Below are 7,227 nucleotides of genomic sequence, written 5' to 3'. Positions count from 1 at the left end.
TCAAAGGTGACCTCCAAAATCTTTAAGTGGTTCACAGTCGGTATTTGGGTTCCATCGACTCTGACGCCTAAAGTCATGTTTATCTTCTACGACTAGTTGGTGAAGGGTGTAGCTGAAGACATCGCTGGTGAAAGTTTCAGGTTACGTCCAGTGAAGGAACTGTGTTTTTTTTCGAGATAACCATTCACTCGATCGCATAGTTCATCAATGTTTTGGACTGCAGGATGTTCTGGAAGAGTGTGGTATGGTTGACTGTATCGAATACTTTCGATAAGTATAGCGCCACTAGGACTGTCCTTTCACAAGGCGTTGTGTATCTTACGGAATATTATCAGAACCGTTAATCGCACTTTTTTGCCCAGATGTCTTAATGTCTTAAAAATGCTATACTGGCTACTATACTGTGTAATATGGTCCGGCATTCTCGCCTTACTTTTCTTTTCGCCTTTTTTAAGCATTCAGAAAATATTCCTTTAATTTCTTGACGGGGAGAAAACTTTAAGTCACTTACACTCAATTCATGTTTAGCAAAAACGTATTGTCATCGTCATAATCATCTTGATCAATTTAATCATGGTGGCAAAATTAGTCAAAATAAACTCTATTTGAATGTTGTAACATTTTAACTTAACCTACCAGTCATTGTCAACATCACAATCACCATCATCATTTCATCATTTTTGTCTTTAAGCAAATTCTCTTACAGAAGATGATAATGCATTACATTAAGCATTCCTGTATGTCAACCCTTATTTGCTGCTTATTACGTCGTATTCTTTGTACTACAACTGCTACTTATCAATTTCGTAGTCAATTCAAATCTAACCCTGCAAATATTGTATAAACAAATATATTGTATATTTAGACATTTTCTAAATGTGAAGACATTAATATTCTTGTCATTTCCTTATTTCTGGATTTTATTGGTGAGTTTAAATGGTTAAGTTTGTTATGACGCAATAAGTTATTGTGTCCCTTTTTTCCACAACAAACACACACTTTCGGGATAATTTGTAAATATTTACGTCGTGGCCTAACGATACCAGTGCGAATACCATTCCATTAATGTAATGACTTACATATGTTACAAAGTAATCATTTTGCATTTTTTTTTTTTTTTTAGATTTACTTACACCACTTTTTTCATACATGATATGTAAACTTGTTGTTTATAATAATGTTTCAGCAAAATTAATGGACTATATTACTAAAAAAAGAATTTAGACCCTTAATATTGGTATAGAAATATGTACTACAATTTCTTAGGGTCAACCAGAACCATAAGTAACTTCCTGGTATATCGTTTGAAAGCTTATTAATTCTTTAATTAAGTAGCAATCGTTTTACAGTTTGTAGTATAGTTCGGACCATTTTTGAGCTTTATCGGACTATTTACATTCATAATGGAATGTATTTATAAGTCCGTTATGAATGTTAGTATCGAGATAAAATTCTATGCAAATAAGTCTTATGTAAAACTATGTTCCTGTACTAAATTGTATGCGAATCAGATCCCCTGATCTAAGTAATTATTTAAAAGGTATTTTCTTTATTTCGTCGAAAATTTACAGGAGAAGTGTAGAAGTCAGAGAAATTAAATTTTGTTTAATTTTGAAACAGTAGCTAACAGTAGATTTATTAATTTATTGGAATGGCAAAAACGTGTTTTCCATTAAATCACATTTTGCCAACAGTTTTTCTTTAACAATAATCATTAACATCATCAAAAGAGGCACGTTTGGAATATGTAAATTAATCAAGCTTAACAAAATCTACACCAGCCTCCCTCCCACTCAGTTCGTACTCAGCATACTTCACTCTACATACTATACGAATTAAAAAACACAAAAACTTAATGGAAATAAAAGCCAACAACAGCAGCAGCAACCAACCTTATGTAGCATAATTTGTTTCCGTTGATTTGAAAGCTTTGATGGCGTTAATTAGCAAATATTTTTCCGCAGAGCGTTAATCACCCCAAAGGAGTCGAGGTTGATATTTGTTTGGGAACGGTGGTAGTGTTGGAGACCCAGAGTTAAAGGCTCTTTTGTTAGAAAGTAGGAAATTGCATTTTTAAAATGGTCTCATTAAATTTGCGTGTTAAATATATTACAGATGAAAACTTTGATGTATATAGATTTTGTTTTCATTGTCGTTGTTGTTGCCATTTTAACTCTTTAGAGGATAAACTGTGAATTTGTTGTACAAAATATTGTTGAAATCATTTAATCAATATGAGATAGTTGTGAATATAAAAATAGTCAAATTTATTTTATTACAGCAGTTAATATAATGTCAAAGGATGTAGACGTTTTGTATGTGGGCAGTAAGTTCAGATTTAAACTGTCATTCCAGTGTCTAGTCTCGTTTTGTCTTCGGAAAGGAGAAAGTACTTTTGGTAGTTAGGAAACTGTGGCACCTAATGCAACAATATGTTCGCAAACTTCCTTCACATTTCCGGTCAGGCTTCTGCTATATTCACTTGAATTTCCCGATCGAATACTAGTTCCTGTTGGAACTAATAATTAGCTAATTCTTAGACTAATAGTAGCTAATTCTTAGACTAATAGTGGTCTAAGAATTAGCACTTACAAATCAACAATTTTCATATCTTTCGAGCACGTCAATGTTAATTGTCGACTAGATATAATTAACTGTTGCTTTTCGCGAGTGTAGGAAAGAGAAACTTTGACATAAAGATGTGACCACCATTTACCGCTGCAATGAATGTTGAAGTTATTTCACGGTGGTTTTTTTCACCCACAGGGTGAGCTTTTATGATAACTCACCAACGTTCCTTTGGTATCTTACACGCAGGTGGCAAGTTTTGTACATGGTTCTGCCAGTCCATGTACAAGAACTTTGCTCAAGCACTCGAGCTATATAATCTCTGATTGCTATCTCATTAGTTAACTTCCGAGATGCAACAACGTTTACAACCACAACCACAAGATGTTATATCCTGCGTTGAGTCGACAACAGCACCTAGATTCGTATTCGGTACGAAGATACCTTTCAACAGCACCGAATTTATCCCGCATTATAGATTTCACCGTGCATCAGTCCTTTAACCGACCTTCTCTTCCAGCGCATTTGGTTCTAAACCACAGCCAATACGTGGATCCCGAAGGAACCTCAACCAACTGACAAACCAGGACAAAGTCCTGCGGGCAACTGGCTACCCGTAGTACCAGATTATGTGGTTCTCTGGTTCGACCCCATGCTAAATCATTCTAAGGAAAGGCCGAGGATACATTTGATCATCAGCAGTTTATAGTTCGGGATATAAGAGGTATTGGTAGTACCTCCGGTATTGCCATCATACCAAGATTTAACTGTCTTAGTTCTTGAAGTATTGTTCGCATCCAGGTGTTTCTGTTTTTGTTTGGATTCCTCGTTGATAAGATCTCAGAGGTATGTGTTGTTGGGCCAGAATATCCTACATATTACTCTGAGATACTTGTTGATGAAAACCTGTAGTTTTAGCGTGATGGTATTCGACACTAGCCAGATTTCACTTGCGTACAACAGAGTTGACTCATACAAGTTTTAAATATTCTAAGCTTGAATTGCCTGGATATTTGTGAGCTTCTCCATACTGATTGTAATCGTCCGAATGCCGCTCATGCTTTATTAAGCCTATTATTTATATCCATTTGAGCGTCACCATGCGTTGTCACTGTACTGCATAGATAGCAGAAGCTATTTACATATTCGACTGCGTTATCGGTGCTAATGTTATCAGTTCTCATGGCTTTGGTTATTTTACTATTTATCTAAAGTCCAACATTGCTTGCCGATCTCTCCAAATCCTTTAATTTTGACGGCATGTTGGTGACCTTGTGCTAGAACAGACAAATATCATCTGCATAATCTAAATCCTCGAATTGGCGTGAGAGACTCCTGGTGATTCCTCTTTTCTCTGAACAAACTTTGGTCATGACGTCCTCCAGCACGATGGTGAATAAGTAGTTGAGATAATAAGGGCCAACCTTGTGTTACTCCAGCGTTTGTGTGAAATGATTGGCTAATGTTACCATTGTGAAGAAGTGAGAATTCTGCTTCTTCGTACATAGCACTAATTATTCCAATTATTTTCTAAGGTACTCCTCTTCCTCTTAATGCTTTTCATATGGCAGACAGTCAGATTTTGTGGAAGATTTTCTTGAAATGTATGAATAGGAGGTTGAGGGAAGTTCGTCATTCTAGGGATTGTTCTACTTATTAAGAAGCATAGAGTATTGGCATAATTTACCAAACTTCAATTTGACTGGATAACCTCCTCGTTCATCTCATAGCTTGATCTCCATTTTACTTTGAAGCCTTTCCTGCATTATGATCGCTAATATCTCGTGTTTTGTGTTAAGTAGAGTTATTCCTCTCCAGCTGTTGCAATCTTTCAATTCCCCTTTCTTCGGTAACTAAACGATGATGCCTTTTTTCCAAATTGGAAGTAAAGTAGCCTTTCTTCCTCGCAGACTTGTGTGATGTGGTTTCAATTTCAACCTGTAGGATTTCTGCTGGTATTCTGCTGCCATATGGCTCCCTTTATGACACTTATATCAGGAGGGTTGCTTAGTATTCTTAAGACACTTTGTTCAGGGTTATCGAAGGCAATTTTACTGTTTTCCTCAGAACGTTCTCCCAATCTTTGGTTGCTTAGTATTCTTAAGACACTTTGTTCAGGGTTATCGAAGGCAATTTTACTGTTTTCCTCAGAACGTTCTCCCAATCTTTGTATTTGTGCGTCATTGTTTATTAATAGCGTACCACTGCCATCAATAATTGGTTGCCTTCTTGTTTATCGTTTGGTGTAATTCACTCATGTTGTTCTGGATAGCCTCTTCTTCTGTTATTACAAACCTTCCTAGGAACTTTCTTTTGTCTCTTTTTGCAACTTTCTTTACCTGTTTAGCCAGCTGTTGGCACCGCAGTCTCAGAATATTCAGTTATTGTTGAACTGCAGCTTGAATTTCCTTCTTTGATTCCTTCCCATGTCTCGTCTGATATCCAAGCTTCGATATCTGAGCTTTGTGGTTGTGCTACACCTAGTGTTTCCACCGCGACTTGATTGTATGTTGCAGTGAAAAAACTCCAGCTTTTAAATAATTTTTCAATTATTATTCTTAGAAAAGGCTATTATAGGGTTAGGGATTGATCCGATAATACGAATCAGAATTTCTCCATCACATTAGTTTTTCGAGATAACCTAAATGTACTTGATGCGAAAACACTAGTTTTTGGACATATTTGAAACATAATAACAACTAAAGATACCCTTATCCATTTACAGGTAAAAGCTTCATTTCGCGAGCTCAGTATTCAAAATAACCCAGAGCTTAGGAGCACATCTGAAGGTCAAATATACAGGACGCTTTTTTAAGGGAATCCAAAATGCAACATACGCCAAATTTTAGAACAATTCTCAGTTTACAGCATGTTCAACATAACTAATTCAATTTCAACCTGTGCTATAATTATAACCTCAATTAAATGTTGGTAATTTGCATAAGCCATTGTGAATAACTAATGCTTAATATAATCCCCATGTTAATCAGAAACAACGTTGCTGATGATGTTAATGTTGATGAGAAAATTAAACTCTTAAGTAGTTTGAAAGAAATTCAATTTGCGAATGGGTATTATTTATTAAAAACAAACACATATACATACATACAAACATACATATATACCGAATATATCCTATACAGATACTTAAAACCTAAAATACTCCAATCAATATTTTAGTCAATTTTAAGGAATTTGTTACTAAATAGTGTTTTTTAGTAAAGAATAAATATAATAATTAAAGCTTTTTACATTTTTGTTAACGATATAATAAACCAACTTCGAAGGATTTGATGTTATTTATTTTAATTGAGATTGTTTTTGTAAAATTTAAATTACATTCATAATTAAACTTTTGGAAAGTGCTTTTAAATATTTATAAGCAGATTTTAAGGGTTAAACTTTTTCTAAAAATAAAAACAACCAACAGAATTGTAAACAAAAACATCAGCAAAAAGCAGCACAACCCAAAAAAAAAATAGAAAATTAACGAAATGCATTTATTAATAATTTTTATTGAAATAAGTTTCTTTCGATACTATAATACTGTTCGATGTGATTTTATTTTTGTTTAGTTTAGTTTAAATGAATATTTTTGTTGTGTTTTGTTTGGTTTTCGTTTTTAATGATGTAAACAAAATGTAAAATATTTTCAAGGATTTATGTTTTGTTTCAATTTGTATGTAAAAATAAAAACAATATTTGATTGTAAACAAGATTTGAGATATTTTCTCTTTTATTTTCAATTTTTCATTTCATTTCTAAATTGAACTGAACCCAAAGAATAACAACAACTACTACAACAAACAAACAAAAAAAAAACACTTTTTCCTTCATTTGGCATTGAAAATGAAATGTATCTCAAATAATCAGAATCGGAATCTGTAGCTGTAGCTGTGGTTGTATCTGTAACTGAATGAATGTGAAAATAGCCTTTGGCTGTTTAAAGTAAACATTGACGAAATAACAAATGTACGATGATTTTTCGTACTCTCGTTAATACATTTTGAATTTTCTTGTTGATTTTGTTCTGATGTTTTTTTTTTCTGCTTGTCGATTTTATTTATTTCTTGGGTTTGTTTGTTGTTAATTTACAAACTGTAAAGAAATTAAAATCGAATTTTAATTGAAATGAAATGAAAGATGATGAAAAACAATAATCACAAATTTTGTATATACACAAATCAAATGTTCTCAAGTTCTGCTATTCATGTAATTCATTCCATTGATTCATGGCAAACATTTCAAATTAAACATAAATAATACTTTCGTATGTATTAACTTCTACAAAGCAAATAAACTTAAACAAATTTTGAAGAAAAATTATTTACCTAATACAAAAACAAGCAAATGTTGTATGATAATTACACTGTGTTACAGAAAAAAAATTACTCAACATGTAATCCAGTGCGATTTGTAGATCTAGTTGATTAGATAACCCTGCCTTCTATTGAATTCTGTTGATACAGAGTTTTCTCGTATTACTCCGAACTAAAAAGCCTGCATGACCAAAGGTTAAAGGTCCCCATTCCCAAGCCCTCTTCCCTGTTTTAATCATTTCCTTTCTCCACTATCCGATTCCACCACATGTAAGGTTATGGTGGTTGATAGCAGTGCCGAAACTGAAATGTTTAATTAGTGATAAAGGAGATTAGTCGC

Source organism: Lucilia sericata, unplaced genomic scaffold, assembly GCF_015586225.1.
Source record: "Lucilia sericata isolate MDLA Ls3-8-SP2 unplaced genomic scaffold, ASM1558622v1 Contig000298F_arrow, whole genome shotgun sequence".
In the NCBI taxonomy this organism is placed as follows: domain Eukaryota; kingdom Metazoa; phylum Arthropoda; class Insecta; order Diptera; family Calliphoridae; genus Lucilia; species Lucilia sericata.
The sequence above is the reverse complement of the archived record's forward strand: the minus strand, read 5'-3'. Positions refer to the sequence as shown.